Consider the following 17,550-nt stretch of genomic DNA (forward strand, 5'->3'; position numbering starts at 1 on the left):
CCAGTAGTTCCGGAGATTAGCGCGTTCAAACAAACAAACAAACAATCAAACAATCAAACAATCAAACAAACTCTTCAGCTTTATAATATTAGTATAGATGACATTTATTAATTCACCGATGTTATACACGTTTCTCCAATGCGTGTTTCTTTGTAGCCACTACAAAAATGTAAAGGAAAATTCTTGAACAGTTTTAATTAAGGGGCAAATTGATCACATGCTATGTGTAATTTGAAAAGGTTACGTTAGTTTAGTAGTGGAAATTAATGATTTTTATATGTAAACAATATTTTCTCCGTTTACAATTTTCTTATAGTAACATTTCAATTTCGTACAGTAACATAACATTAGAAAGAGATTTTTTCTTATAGTTAGTCTACATTAGTAACTTTTTATCCTAATAGTCCTTTAGAATCGGGAGTTACTTAAGAGAAATTGAAATCTGAAATTTCGGATTTGGTAACCGAATAGAAAACCGAATCCAAAAAGCAGGTTTACAGTAAACTCCAAGCAGGTTTACAGTAAACTCCAAAATCTTTTTTTATCAGGATACTAAGCAATAGCATGCAGTACCAAAAGAGTTACAAGTAAGGTGCAACGTCACGCCTTTTATCCCCGAAGGGGTAGGCAGAGATGCACATTACAGCACGTAATGCCGCTATACAATGTACACCCACTTTTCAACGTTTGTGTTATAAGTCCTTGTAATAGGGGGTGAGTCTATTGCCATACACAATTCCAGACTCCGTGCTAATATATGAGAAAATTTCGAATAACCAAAAAAGAAGTGTGGTGAAAGAAGTATGGTAAGTATGGTGCCTTTTATATAAATTAGGAATTATTTTGACCAACTAGCTGGTCACTACACAATAATGTAAACATGTTAAAACATTATAACGGGCTATAATCCCGGGATTATGAAGTGTAGTCATGTGGGTGTTACCTAGTTCAAGCTATGAAAAACCAGCTTATCTTGAAACCGCTTTATATGATCTTTACGTACATTTGACGGTCAGTTTATACTGGTGTTGCATAGTATGATGTGTAGTGAGAACAAATGTTCACCCACTACGTACAACGGTGCTTTGGGTACATTGCTAAGGTTCCCACACTGGTTCATTTCGTAATGAGTAGTGTTATATATTATGTTTGGTATTCTATGTATTATGGGGTTGGTAGAGGTGTATGTTATTGTCGTGGAAGATAAACTAATGTTTTCCTTGTAATTTCTTGAATAACTTAACTCTGAGGGCGTAGTACGATTATGCTTCGACAGTGCTCTGATTAGCCGGCGTCAATGAACCAACTAATCAGAAGGCGAAACGCGGTGACGATTCTCTCGTCTCGCCCAAGGCGGGAGAAGACATTTGATGATTTTCGCCCCTAAAACACACAAACAAACACACACAATTACTTGTTTAAACAAGATGTTGAACAGAAAATCTCTGCACTTTTCTCTAAAAAGATACTGTCAATAATCCCATGTGTGAATAATCTAATTAAATACATCTACGCCAATAAAAAAGTAAAATTGAAAAATACTTTGTCTGACCTGGAAACCGAATTGGAAACCCCATAGCGTGTCCCACGACTATTACGCTATCAAGTCAGACCGGTTGGTTTCATTCACAAATATATATTGACTCTAACTTTATATGTATTTTCTTTCTTAATATAAAAGGTGCTAAATGTTATAAACTTTCTATACAAGTCAATATTTATCTACGTCACGCCTTTTTTTGATCCCCAAAGGGGTAGGCAGAGGTGCACATTACGGCACTTAATGCCGCTATACAATGTACACCCACTTTTTACCAATTGCGTTAAGTCCCATGTAATAGAGGGTGAGCCTTTTGTCATATTTTGGACACATTTCCAGACGGACGCTACTACTGAGAAATTTTCGAAAACCCGAAAAGCCCAGTAATACTTTGCCCGATCCGGGAATCGAAACCAAGACCTCTTGTCCCGCAGTCGTACTTGCGACCACTCGATTAACGAGGCAGTATTTATCTAATAGGTATATGTACAAAAAAGCAATTGTTTGTTTGTACATATTTTATGCTATGTGGACGGCAAAATGTTGTGCGGTAACAGATTGCTATGAAATTTGGCACAGTGGAGGTAATATATTGTTATGAACCTATTGTGTGGGATTAATAATTTCATACCTAACATTAGCTGATGAAACGTGAATGTTCATTAGTTTTGGCCTGAAAATATAATAAAAGAAGCTTATTTTAAAACGTTGCCCCACACTAGAATTTTCTCCTGTGTCGCGGGTGCGTTTACAAACATACAAGTTCACATGCACATGACACACAGACCCGAAACAACAATTTGTGGATCACACAAAGAGTAAGCAACTCTTTGTGTGATCCGTGCAAGAATCTAACCCGGTACACGTTGCACGGCAGGCGTTTGCTCAGCCACCGCACCAAGCGTGCTTTCAAACATAGAAAACCTTGGTGCTAAAACAATGGATTCCACTTTTGATCTGCAGTCAAAGAAACATTTTCGTCCTTCAAAATCAATTAAATTCAAAATAGTAAGAAACCAATGCATAAAGCATTTCTTCATTTAATTGCGGCACCAAAGGTTGAACTCAAAAACGTTTCATTTAGCGAAAATTCCAGCTATTTAGGATGCCAAAACATTACTTGAGCGTTCTCGCGGCACCATAGGAGACGTCTAATTAGGACTCAGCAGCGACTCGACGATTTCATTACAAATGTATGAAGCTGAAGGCAGGACGTGGCTTGCAAGCACACGATCTGTACAATGCTCCTTCCTTAGCAGAAAACGACCAATCAATGAAGATCTCTGCTACTCCTTTTGTTACTGCGCAACCCCGAACTTTGCTTATTTGGTTAAGGGACGAGGGGGGTCATCTTACACTGGTTCGGAGTCCCTACCTCTTTCCTGCACTGAACGGCAAAAAGTCGAACGTGTGGGACTGCAGACGAACCCGTTTCGCCATACAAGGTACTCCTCGACAAGTCGCTTCCCAACGCACCGGCTCACATAATATTGTTAGCAGACGCCGATAGCTTTTTATGTCGAATGCATTATTCGATACTCATTTAAAATTCTAACATACGCTTATAAAGAAAGCTTGCCATTTTCATGTGGTCCCCTGCTGTCGGCGGTCGTACCGATTTGAACGGACATTAATAAGATAAGCTAGTGAGGAACATATAGTAGTAATATTTGAGTTGTTTTATTGCTTTAATATATTACGCAAATTCGGGGCCGGCTGGTTGCGCCCACGCGTCAAAAATCGCGGGGGCGACTCTCGGAGGCTTCGGCGCGTGCTCAAATGCGCGCGCGCACCGACTGACACACACGCGCTTACTAAAAAAAATAAAAAAAGTAACGAATAAAAAATACGTACGAACTACATACGAAATTTCGAAGACAGTGATAGTGGTTTATTGATTTTTTTTTAAATATTGGATAGTGTTGTTCAGCGTTTGGTTAAGTCGACAGTTTTAGTTAATGAATGAAGTGTACTAGGAAGTTACGTCATGCATAGTGTTGTGCTTGCTCCTGCGCTCCGAACGGTGGGCGATTTGTTAACAATGAGTGCTCATTAGAGGGGAAAGGTGAGTGTAATGAACTAACGACTAACTCATTACAGTTAACAAAATATTTGTATACGTTATACTGTTTGACTGCTACATTGCTACTGATGTTTTTGTTGAACTAATATGTGTTTAGATAAGTCGAGAGGTTCGCACATTTATTGTTGTTTGCAACATAAATATTACCAACATTCAAGAATGAAGTTCGCTTATTTATAAATTATTTTTTTATAATAAGTGAAAAATTAAAGTTTTGTGAATGAATCGTAGTATTCAAATATTTATTGTCTGCATTCGCGTAGAATGATAACTTATGACAGAAGTTGGGTATTTGAAATACCTATAAAAAATATTTTTTCTAAAATATAAGTAGCTTAAGTTACACCTAAGTACCTCAGCCATTTTAGAGATTAGCCGGAACAAACCGACTGACAAAAATTTGTAAACAATATTAATTTGGTGTACATATCGTAATGTGCACCTCTGCCTACCCCTTCCGGGATAAAAGGCGTAACGTTTTAATCTAATCTAATGTATGTATTGTTGCAATGTTAACGTTAAAATATGGTTATATCAAAATTACAAACAGACACTCCAAAAGAAAGAAAAGAAAGAAAGGTACCGTACCAATAGACAGTCAAAACAAAAGAAGAAAGGACATTGAGTCATTATTTTTCTATTGTTTGAAAGTATGAAATTAAATTCGCATTACGTAACTACATTATAATTATCTTGTAACCCGTAATGAGGGAAGCAGAGTAGGATTTCACACCCACTTAAGAAATCATAAGTTAAGATTTTCGTATATCACAGTATAGATATAATTCAAGTTACTTTTATTTAGGCGTAAGGGTGCTCTGATCCGGAGCTGCGGACTACCTAGCGGGTTTACCGGAGCTCCGGGTCGAAAAGCAGGAGAAGGAACGGGGTGGTTTTTAGTCAGTAAGAGTCTGACACTCCCTCTCGCCTTGCCCAAGGCGGGAGAAGTCATTGGATGATTTTCCCCCTCAAAAAAAAAAAAAAAAAGGGTGCTTTTCCACCAAAGATGTGCTATGTAGCTGTGCTACGAAGATGTAATAGTTAAGCTGTGAAATTATGTGACTGTTTCCACTGATACTAAGCTGTGTAACTGTGGGAGGCAGATGCGCAGCTCGAGTATGCGATGTATCGATAGTAGGGAAGCCATCAATGGCACGCTTCTGTCCATATAAATAACGTAGCTTAGCTGAGTCCGTTTCCACCAGTGCTAAGCTATGTGTACCAATGAATATGATTGATGGAAGCCAAACACATCCATAGCAACGTAACATAGCACATCTCTGGTGGAAAAGCCCTTTTAATGAACACATGATTTTCTTCAGTATTTGTTAACACTTGCAGTTTTCATACTCAAGAAAATCATCTTGGAAACTTATAGAAGACAGTTTATATATTCTGTTGCGGAATACATACATAACTATATACAACAGGGCACACATATTTTTTTTATTAGATTAATCGTATTCTCCTATTACATAGACCTTTACCTATGTGTTTACCTTCTACCAAACTCTTAGTATTAAAGTAAGTAAAATGTATAAGCTTAGTTTCAATCCATACAGATTCCAAGTATCAATCCAATTATAAGATTAATCCGCTCATAGATCAAGGATCAACATTTTTCAACCTACGCAATGGAATTCGCAAACTAAATCCAATACACAAACTTAGTACATAAGATTGTTTATTTATCATTTAAATAATCAAATCTAATACATTCTAAACTAACACATTATTTACAACTTAAAAATACCAAAAAAATAAGGAATAAAAACTAACTTAAAACTAAAATAAAGGATAATAAAGGATAATACATTCTTGTTTCCACATCGACTTTGAACTAAAGTTTAGTGTCCATTGATGGTCCATTTATGGTGTTCAATGGATATTTGCATTTGAAGGCGGCAATGTATGTTGATAGTGGTCGAATCGTCGATTGATATCACAGTGAATGGTGTTTATGAATGTGAGTGGGGACTGGCTACTGTCTTGTGTGGGTTTTATGGGTGACTTTGTGTATATAAAAGAGCGGGGCAATATAGTATTAGTGTCTTTGCTCAGCTGTGGATATAGAGAGGTATAACCATTGTAAATAGAGTATGGATGTGACTTACTATGATTTTCATCATCTTCATTCAGTCTGTGACAGAATCTTCACACTGACATTCCCTCTCACCTCGCCCAAGATGGCAGAATTCTGCCGGACTGACAGACAGACTGTATCTGTCAGGCAATCAGGCACAGCACTGTCTACAAACTATACTGTATCAAGATCCAAAACAAACAATATTATTATATTTTCTACAATCTTATTACATATCTTATTTGTAATCAAAATATGTAATAAATATTCCCGAATTGTCAATTATATAAGTATACATCTACAAACTCCGAATTGCCAATGTCAATAATTGTACACATCTAAATAAAATAAAAACTTAAACAAGTAATAATTTGTAATTGTATAATTTAAAATCTAGAATTCCAATACTAGTTCTGTATTAATGCAGATGAAATATTATACAAAACATATGTTCATTTCGTATTAATTCCGACATGACGTTACCATAATTAATATGACTATTTAATTCAATATTTTGGTAACCGAAAACCTATGATAATTGTGAATATGGGATTAGTTTACTATTAATGTAAATTCAGTATTGGATTTTGAACCACACAAAGTGAAATTAAAGTAAAATATATGTTATGTTATTGCGTTAATATGGTATATTTTCCATCATCATAATTAGAGTATGTATCCATTCTCAGAAAAAAAACCGGCCAAGTGCGAGTCGGACTCGCCCATGAAGGGTTCCGTAACAGCAAGTAGATGACATAATATAAAAGTTGTAAAATAACTTAGTTTTACATAGTGTTTGTATGAACGACAAAGTAATATTTGCGGTTTTTGAAAATGTTTTATTTCTCAAAAATTAATAATGATATCTCGTTCAAACCAATTTTCGTTGTTAGTTTCCATTGAAATCTACAGCATACATTTTTTTCAGTTTTCTCACTCTGTTATTTTAAAAGTTGGGGGGGGGGGGGACACTAATTTTTCCACTTTGGAAGCGTCTAACTTTCAAACGATTGATTTTGACGAAAAGTGGTTTTAGGAACCTTAATGTCTTTTTTATAGATCTATTCATAGAAACCCATCACGGAAATGTAAGCTGAAAAAAAAATTTTTTTTAATCAGTTCCATGTATGGAGTGCCCCCCTTTAATTTAGAAATTTATTGATTTTTATTCAAAATTCGAATAGCGGTTACCGAAATACATCATCCTACAAAGTTTCAACTATATAGGCCCAACAGTTTCGGAAATAAATGGCTGTGACATACGGACGGACGGACGGACGGACAGACAGACATGACGAATCTATAAGGGTTCCGTTTTTTGCCATTTGGCTACGGAACCCTAAAAACCATAATCAAATCAAGTGTATGCAAGGGTTTCTAGGGCTCCGGCTCTAAGTAGAAGTGACAACGAGGTGGTTTTAGTCAATAAGAGTCTGACACTCCCTCTCCTCTCACCTAAGTCGGGAGCAGTCATTGGATGATTTTTTTTTCTTCTCAAAAAGGGTATGACACTCGCTGCCACCTCACCCAAGGCAAGAGTAGTTACGGATATTTGATGATTCACTCTCTCTCAAAAAATCATCTTGCATCATTGTCAGGCACTATGTGAATATTGTGACTGTAGGTACTTGCATCTAGTTGGAGGTTATATGTTTGTGTCGCTTTGGGAATACCAAGTAGTAGGGAAGGAAAAGTTTTTGATAATAACATAATCACGCCCAATTTCCTCTAAAAAGATAGGTAGAGGAAATATTGGTGAGCCTATTTTAGATGCATGACGCAGAAACGCAAACTTCAATGAACTTACATTACACTAATTTTGAATCAAAATTGAGAGATGTGCTAATTAAATTAAAACAGATTTGCTTAGATGCTTAGCAGTAGATGCCAGCACATGTAACTACACTAAGCGTTTCAAGATTTTCAACTTTAGCTCATTGTCTTAAGGTCGGTAATTTAATTAGGATATCTTGATGAGCTTTTATGCTGTCGAAAATGCAAGCGAATCGAAGTATTCGGAACACCGCGCGTTTTAAAGATGAATTTACCACACATTGTTGTTTCAAACAATTTGTACTTCCTGAAGAAATCAATGATCCAAATCGCATACCGATATAATGAATCGTTTAGCTGTATAGTGAACGCCAAAAGTCTTTCTGCGATTTGTGTTTTGAGCAGCGTGTTTTGACATAAGCTGGCTAGCAGTGCTGTTTGATAAACCATGGAAACTCTCTAAGAGAAGGTATGGACCTCATCTACTTTCAATGCTTGCGTTGGGTTTCGTTATGTGAGTGAGGTTACCGCAGGCCCAATTACCCCCCTTCCCAATCTTTCCAATCCCCGATTCCCCAAGAAACCTTAAATTTCTAACCCCTAAAAAGCCGGCAACGCACTTGTGAGCCTCTGGTTTTTCCGGTGTCCTCTTGTTCTAGTCCTGGTCTTGGCTCGTGGTACCGGCTTATACCATAAAAAATCTTACTTAGTCGGATGAAAACTAGATAGCAAATACTAACAACGATAATTATATTCACGCGATTACCAAGTCAACGACACGATATAAACACATATCACACGATTTCATTCACAAGATAACCGACAACCGAAAATCTGACCCAACTCATCAATCCAAATTAATCGATAACTGTCCAAATCGATTTCCTAATCGATACAGTTTCCCCGATATCGATATCTACTTAACTAAATCATGCGATTATAAGGAAAAAATACGATGTTTTATGTTAAAATGCCGGCAAGAAACTGGTTTACTCACATATGCTATCCGAACTTAGTTGCTTTGGGTCGCGTGGGTGCAGATAATGGGAGTACGGCCTGACATTTCGAAATGGTGTGGACAACCTCAGTTATACCGATACAATAGTAACTTAATAAAACAATATTGCGGTTATGGTAATTTGTAGACGCTTTTATGGGATTTACTTTGCGTATAAAGCCGTCCAAGGAATTATAGAGTCGATATTTATTATTACTTGTGTAAAGTTGTAGTAACATATTTGTACAGCTATCTAAGCAATAGTTTTGAATAAAACATTGAACAGGTAAAAAAATATCGATATCTGAAATGCACATCACTCTACAATTTGGATCGAGAACGAGAACGAGCTTCAATAACGTATAAACAGACTTACAGACCATTCGTTGACTATTCAAAAGCACCTGATAATGGTTTAGTTGAAATAAATGCTTTGACTTTGCCTTTGACTATTATCGGTACCGTTTTTTTTTAGTGTGGCATGTCATCCAACGACTTCTCATGGGCGAGGTGAGAAGGAGTGTCAGACTCTTACTGACTAAAAACCACCCCGTTTCTACTCCTGCCTTCCGAGCCGGAGCTCCGATAACCCGCTAGGTAGTCCGCAGCTCCGGAATTATAGTACCGTTTCATATACCTAAGGAAGTTAAACACAATATCGATAAAACATAACATTTTGCAGATGCGCTAAAATCTCATACAATTATGTATGTCTCATGCAAAACGCGGTGTCGTTTGCAAATCTGTGGGTGTATGACATTTGTATGAGTATTTGTCTAACCTCTCATTCATGACATGGTTAGGTGCGGTTGCTATGACAATATGAGACGTTCGACTGAGACCCATTAGCCACCTAATTATTTTAATTAAATCCGATCCTTAATGATAATGTGGTTTAAGGACTATTTTAGGTTGACGTTTATCCACTAACTCGTAAAAGACTGGGCAGCAGTATTCTCTAAAAAACTGAACGTTTTACACTGTGATCACTAATCCAGCCAAGTGTGGTGATAATAGCAAATTCGTAGCGGGGCTCACAGTCCAATAGTGCACTGTGATAGCCTGTTGATGATATCAATTGACAATTCATACTAATACTATACATATGAAAGTTTGTTTTGTCCGTCAATCACGCTGAAACTACTGAACGGATTTTGATGAAATTTGATATATATACAGGCTATAAGCTGACTTGGGTGATAGGATACTTTTTATCCCACGGAAACGTGGGCAAAGCCGCTGGTAGAAGCTTATAAATTACAGGAACGGCTATGGACCGATACAATCTCATCCATCAATCGTCATATCCTTTAAGTAATTTCTGTCTTTATAACAACACAATAGAGTTGAAAATCCTATACCTATTGGGCCTGTACCAACAGGTACCTAATATACATATCTAGTCACATCTGCCTCACATCCCGCGAAGTTTGTAGGTGTAAACTATGACAATTAGGTTATTGTAATATCGTAGGCGACGGAACCTGTCACAAACCTACATATGTATAGGTACAATAGGTACATAGATAACCAGTTTATAATGGTTTCGCTTTGTATGATCTTTCCCCACATTCGTGGCTCAGGTTATATTGGTTTTCCATAGCTTCATGTGTAACAGTGTGTTCCTAAATATGTTTATGTATAGGTAATATGTGTGTTAAATGTTTGGGTATAAACTCGTTTGATTTTGTGAGATTAGGTGCATTTTATTAGATTGTTTCTTTGGGTTAGGTGAAAGAGAGTGTCAGACTCTTACCGACTAAAAATCACCCTGTTCCTACTTTGAGCTGGAGCCTCGGTAACCCGGTTGTCTGCATCTCCGGATGGTCTGCATATGTGATATCAGCCATACTGAGGCTCATTAGTTTTTATAATTATGGAATTAATAACAAAATGAATGTATTTTTTTTTATAGTACAAGCCGGTAAACGAGCAGACTGATCGCCTGATGGTAAGCAATCGCCGCCGTCCATGGATACTTGAAATACCAGAGGCGTTACAAGCGCGTTGCCGGCCTTTTGGGGGTTAGGAATTTAAGGGTTGTTGTGGATTCGGGGATTGGGAAGGGGGGTAATTGGGCCTTCGTCAACCTCAGTCACACAACGCAAGCGTAGTTTCACGTCGGTTTTCTGTGAGGCCGTGGTATCACTTCAGTCGACCCGGAAGCATGGCTCTCTCACACTTACCTTTATATACCTCTTACTTAACATGCATAATAAACAAACAATACAAGTATAATAACAATTTAATATCAGCACCAAGCAACCTATGTTGTTCCGTATCAAACTTACCGTTTACAGGCCAACGATCTTCATAATATATCAAAGTCTAAGTTCCGCGGAGTTTACTTAGCTTCGAACAACTTTGTCAACTTATACATAATTGTATACTGGCGCGCCGTGTTTGTGAGAGTGCGTTTTACGTGTGTTTGTGTGTGTAATATACGGTGTACAGGGTGCAATAGTGGTGAAGATGGGGTATGGATTTTAAAAATCTGTTTAGTTCGTCAGTTTGGTAATGGAAAAATATTAGACACGTATTTTTTTACGTAATATAACAATACTTAAATGAAACGAATCAAAGTTTAGGAGTGAGAGTAAATACGTCATTTCGACGTATAAAACGTATGTAGGAAAGATGATTGATTCTGGAAGTTATTGGGGCTTTCCAAAGGCCTTTTTGCAGGTTTTTCAAAAATATTATGATATAAGTTTTTAAACTAACATGGTCACACGGATAAACTCTTCTTAGGTTTATCCGTGATCATGGCTCTTGCAACAGTGCCGAAATATCGGAAACTCATAAAAAATTCAAAACTTGGTAAATATCCCGTTTCAAGTTCCAATTCTAATATTATGCAAATTATGTATTTACCTAGTAAACTAGATTAAAAACACCCTGTATGTAAATGTGACGTCCAAAGATTGTGACGTCACTTAATGCTGAAGTTATTGTTTTGTTGCTTCGTCATTGTATTGATGGTTGTCGTGAGATGAGAGTGATTGTTCGATAATGATCGATTTTACTTCAATGTCAAAGTCAACTTCAAGGTCATTTGAATTGTCACAATTTCAAATAGTGTGATACTCATGTTTATATTATTACTTTTGTGAGACATACTAAATCTAATTATTATGTTTTTCGGCTTACTCACGTAATTATTTGGCGAGGAACTCGACTAGTTTCAAGCCATGCTAGAGGCTCATATTCATGATCAGCGTGCCGCGACCCACGAGTCGAGTTCCTCGTCAAATAATTACGTGCGTAAGCCGAAAAACATAATAATTAATTTAGTGTGACTCTCAGTCGCTTCTTTAAGGACTTCGGTTGTTAAGTCAAGATCTTAGGTCTTATATTAAATATATCTATACATATAATAAAATCGTAGAAAAGTGCTGTCTGTACATTGAAAATAAAAATAAAAAAAAATAGCAGGGGTTATTGTTATGTCGATGTCGAACCCAAAAATGTAATTAACTTTTTTTTTGTCTGTTTGTCTGTTTGTCTGTGCGTCTATGCGCGCTAATCTCAGAAACGGCTGATCCGAATTGGATGCGGTTTTCACGAATATATTGTGGTAGGCTTCAATTAACATTTAGTGTTTGTTTCATGTCAATCGGTTCATAAATAAAAAAGTTATGTCAAATTAACGAATCACGTCGAACACTATTCTATGCTTATACCATTAATCTCCGCAACTATTTGACGGATTTGGTTGAAATTTGGTACAGATATAGTTTAGAACCTTAGAAAGGACATAGGATAGTTTTTATTTCAAAAATCTTTAGATTAAGTCCGTTTTTAAACTATTTTTTCAATGCCCTAAGTGAGTATACATCTATTAAATTCAAACGCAGAGCTCATTATGTTGATTTTTGAAGAGTTCCCTGGAATATCTTCTACATCTCATTTTTGAAGAGATTCCGCGAGATCGGGAACTATGTGGTTAAAACCAAAAGGAGATTGACCAATTTGTATGGGACTTTGGCTATTTTTGAACAAGCAGTTCAGCTAATAATATATGTTTGATTTAATAGTTCATATCAGTAAGAATGAAGATACAAACTTAGTTTTATATCCAGATTTATATTTAGTTTTTTTTTTACATTTTATTGAAGCTGTTTATGCATGAAATAAAACATTTTTTTATTAAAATTCTTTATTAATCTGATTCAAATGTAATTAAAATAATATATGGTCTAGCAACTGGGCAGGTGGATTAATATTTTCCTGGTACCTTGCCCAGCTCAAAAACCAAATAATAGTCATTATATTATGTGCACAGCAATCTACTGTTCTACGGCCCACCATGCAGTTGCAGCAATATTGTTATATAGCTGCCCTCCCTTCAGTGTTATTCTCATATAATATATATACAAAATATGTTTTTCTACTAATGTGTCTACTATGTATTTTCCCACGCAATAAATTGCAGTTGACTGAAGGGAGCGGGAAACCTTCCAGTAGGCTGCTGGCAGTATTTCTGCATAATTCAATCGTATAGGAACCATCGCCTCTTATGTGTTAGCCATAGTAGGTAGTAGTAGTGAAGAATCAGAATCCATTGAAGACTTAGAAAAACAACACTCACAATGCAAAAGAACAAAGCGAATAATATCTGTCATTTTGACGAAAAACACAACAGATTGACAGCACTGAAGTCAAATTCAAAGTCAACTGACTTGGTTATCATAACAAATACTAAAATAAATGTGATTTTTTATACTGCTAATTGATATAAAGTTATTAGGATCAGACATTTACTAAAATATAAATAAAATTATTGGTAAATTACATTTTTGTTGAGCAGCCTGTTCAAAAATAGCCAGTTTTGGACAATCTCCTTTGCCGGAAGTCACTATTCCACGCGAACGAAGTCGCGGGCAAAAGCTAGTATTAAATAAAATTTGAATCCTAACCTTACTGTTTAGCTTCATGTAAGCATAGAATACGAAAACATCGTTACCTTTGTTTAATTACCTGAAATAAGATATTTTTTGATTAGAAATAAACATATTCTAGCTACTCTCAGTCGAAAATCAGCTAAAATATTACTTAAATACATTTATAAGATATTCTACATCAACCAAATATAACTACGAGTAAACAACGCTCCGATTCCCGCCAAAACATAATAACCACAGATTAATAACATAACTTTGCGCGTTCTATTTGCCTAAAACATAATGAAAACATCGTCGACTTCCCATAAGAGAGTAAACCGCCAATATTTTAGTAACAAGCACGCAATATAATGGAGTTTCATTACACAATAACTGTTGTACTAATAATTAACAACGCGATAATCCGCAAAAGCTTTTAACCATAGCCGCCATTATTCTGGCAGTTTGTATTATGTAGTGTGTCGCATAGAGTATAGAGTGTGCTCGCGATAGAGGTTGCATATCAACAACGTTGTGCTGTGTTCTATTCATTATGGAACTCGTATTATGTTTTATAACGTTTTAAAACTTAATTTTATTTAGTACCTAGCTTCACTGACGGATAGACTGACAGACTATTATTTATTTCTTTCTTTATTGACGTTTCAAAAGTACCTAAGTATATGGTTTGGTTGGAATAAATGATTTGACTTTGAGTTTGTATCTAAGGTGGTAAAGTTATTGTCACCTTTCAGGTACATTTAGTTTTATTTAAACGTTTTGTCTTTAAGAACTTTCAAGTGAATAGTAAGATTATTTCGAACCTAGTAGTTAGACTTGCATTAAAATATGCCCACTTACAAATATATCCAAATAAATAAATCAGAAGGTAATTTCAAATTTTGAAATTAGAATAACTAGTGCAGCCATAATAGTACCACATTATTGAATAACACATTCCATACAACAGAATTTAAATTAAAAACTTTGAAATTCGAATCGAGAAGCCATATTTTATGAATTCTATTATTTTTCAAATTGAAATAGAAATTCTACCGTGATTCTGACAATAGTTTTATGCGTTTGTTTTTAGTTCTGATAAAGTACTTGTATTACCTAACCTAAGCAATTAACGGTTTTTCAAAAGTAACCTTTTTAGTAATCAATTGATCGGTAAATCATCGTCTTCTCGGCACAAACAAACAAATGTCGCCGGCGGTATTTCCAAACCGATACGACCTTCAAACCTTTAAGAAAAGAGCGTATTCCTGCATAAGGTAAGCGTCCACAGACCCGCAACGTACGCATCGCACGCATCGTACGTATTCCGTATGAAGTCGTATGTAGGCATTGCTAATAATGCGGTGCGTACGATGCGGACCAGTTGACGCAGTTGTATGAGTTTCTATACAAGACAAAATAAAATCCGTTGCGTGCGATGCGTACGATGCGGGCCTGTGGACGCGTACCTTTTATAAGCCGGCAACGCACATGTGACTACTCTGGTGTTGCGGGTGTCCATGTGTGGCGCTGATCGCTTACCATCAGGTGACCAGTCTGCTCGTTTTCCCACTATTCCATAAAAAAAACTTTCTTCTACATAACATTATACTGTATACACAAAAAAGATTTAAAAACCGATACTAATAAGTAACCACTTTGTTCAAACATGGTAGCCTTTTTATTAATAAAATAGCTGTTCGCTACCTGTTATCCCTAAGTGCTTGTAGCCAGGCTTCCCATTACCAGCATAAACATAGTTGAGTTTATCTGCCGTTGCATCCAATCAGCTCCAGCCCAAGGGACGCGAAAATATTATAATAGTGAACCTATTGAAGATAGTGCTGTGCTGACGCGGGCGTGCGATACCGGGATTTTGTTACGGGATTTTTTTAAATTAGGTGGGATTTTCTTGTTATCTGTTTTGTTGTTGGTATGTTTTTGTTGTAGTTCTCTTTTATTACGGGGTTTGGAATTGGAATTGTGATTTGTGTGTGTATGTGTTTGTGAATGGGTGGTAAGCTGAGTTAGTTGTTGCTCATAAATCAAAAATAAATGCAGATTGACAAAGGTTTTTTTAAGGAGGAAAATCATCCAATGACTTCTCCTGCCTTGGGCGAGGCAAGAGGGAGTGTCAGACTCTTACTGTTCCTTCCCATGCTTTTCGAGCCGGAGCCTAGGTAACTCGCTAGGTAGTCTGCAGGCTACTACTATAAAAGCTACTACTATATTCAATTTGCCATAGTAATATAGCACTTTACGACACGGGAAATTATGAATCAATAACATAATTCAATTTTATCTATTTCTTCAACGTAATAAAATAAACAGAGATAGAAATACCTATAATTCAAGCCAATTACAGTTTTGAAACACCATTCTTAAGCTCGGTTCCAATGTGGGCGTATGATTTCAAACATAAACAAAATATAACTACTTATACCAACCAATCACAATCATTAGTTGAACGTTGCAATACTGATGATTAATAATGATACTTCAGATAGAACTTTTTTCTCATACATATATTATAGAACGATTGATTTTGAGTGTCTTCTAATTTGACATTAAATTATTTGACCTTGGTGATAGTGGAAGAGCTGAAGATCGAGCTGCTTGCTATTTGAGTTGCCTATGTTTTTTTTTTGTAATATAAGCCGGTAAACGAGCAGACGGATCACCTGATGGTAAGCAATCGCCATCGCCAATGGACACTTGAAACACCACAGGCGTTACAAGTACGTTGCTAGCCTTTTGAGGGAAGTTAGGGTTGTTAGGGAATCGGGGATTGGAAAAATTGGGAAGGGGTATGATGGGAGAAGGGCCTCCGGTAACCTCACTCACAACCGTTGTTTCATATCGGTTTTCTCTGAGGCCGTGGTATCACTCTGGTCAAGCCGTCCGGTTTTGAGTGGTTGTAGTTTTCGAGCCCTAGTTGTTCAAAGTTTTAGCTTTTATTAAGATATAACAGTTTTAGCGCTATGCAACTTAAAGCAAAACAAGCGATCATTCCTTGGACATAATACGATTAAATCTACTGCCCCTAAAATGTTACCAACTAAATTCAGTAGCTTCATCTTCAAACAAATCACCACTTAACACCAATGAATAAAATTATGAAACCTGGACTTCAATTAGTCTATCAAAACTTTTCGTTCAAGTACTACCATGAGCTCTTGAGTCCCGGCTCCGGGATCACAGAGTCCCGTATCCCGTGTCCCCACTCTAGAATGGTCCATTGTTCTCCAGAACGGGGGCGCGCAAAAACAATGCTTTATGTATGTGAATATAATGTCGTATGACCGCGCTTTGTTCATTAAAGTTACTTTGTTGACGCTTCAGCTTTTTCTAAAGGTTTATTGGGTTCAGTGGGCTGGTTATTGAGTATTGGATTTGTGGGATAATTAGGTTGTTGTGTGACGGAATTAGAGTTAAAATTTCTTATGTACAGCATGTTTACATTTCAATTATATTATTACGTGGTCGTCGTCATCAACAGTCCATAGCATTTTTTTTTGATGGGGGAAAATCATCCAATGACTTCTCCCGCCTTGGGCGAGGTGAAAAGAAGTGTCAGACTCTTACTGACTAAAAACCACCCTGTTCTTATTCCTGCTTTTCGAGTCGGAGCCCCGGCAAACTCGCGCTAGTCCGCAGTTCCGGATAACACGGGAGAAGCCATGGGATGATTTTGCACCCTATAAAAAAAAACACCTGAACATTTCCCGTACAACCAATTCCCCTCATTTCTTACTAGATTTATGCAAACCGTACCTTAGTGCCTTACTATCTCATTCAACAATAGAGACAATTTGCGTGGATCTAAGGAATGTTGTCCACAGCCCACATAGTACGAATTTGCCAGTTAGCGGTGTAACGTGATTGGCCCATTGTAGTACTAAGGTGAATACTTTGTTGCACATAAAGCTACCTGAATCTTGTTGATAGATTTTCAACTTAGTTATATTAGTGTTAGAGTAGAAAATATATATTTGTTACATTATCCTTGTTGTTCCCGTGGGTGTTGTAAGACTTCGACTAAGGAATCTAAAACACATATTAAGAGACTGGCTGACAATATCATTTGAATTTGGAACTTATTAATTTCGTCTACTAAACGTGTAGATAATGGTAAACTCACTTACTTAATCATGCAATATTCTCATTTTTTAAATCCTAGTTGCCCCATAT

The 17,550-nt window shown here is 36.6% G+C and overlaps 1 protein-coding gene across 1 annotated transcript in view; it reads left to right on the plus strand.

Moving 5' to 3' along the window:
- Positions 1 to 3,338: 3,338 nt before the first annotated feature.
- The window catches only part of LOC118279238 (slit homolog 3 protein), a 136,875-nt gene continuing 122,663 nt past the window's right edge, over positions 3,339 to 17,550 (plus strand). The window contains exon 1 of the mRNA XM_050698478.1: positions 3,339 to 3,605. The gene's annotated coding sequence lies outside the window, so the exon portion shown is untranslated. The remainder of the gene's footprint in view (positions 3,606 to 17,550) is intronic.

The sequence above is a fragment of the Spodoptera frugiperda genome, chromosome 14 (genome assembly GCF_023101765.2).
Source record: "Spodoptera frugiperda isolate SF20-4 chromosome 14, AGI-APGP_CSIRO_Sfru_2.0, whole genome shotgun sequence".
NCBI lineage: Eukaryota > Metazoa > Arthropoda > Insecta > Lepidoptera > Noctuidae > Spodoptera > Spodoptera frugiperda.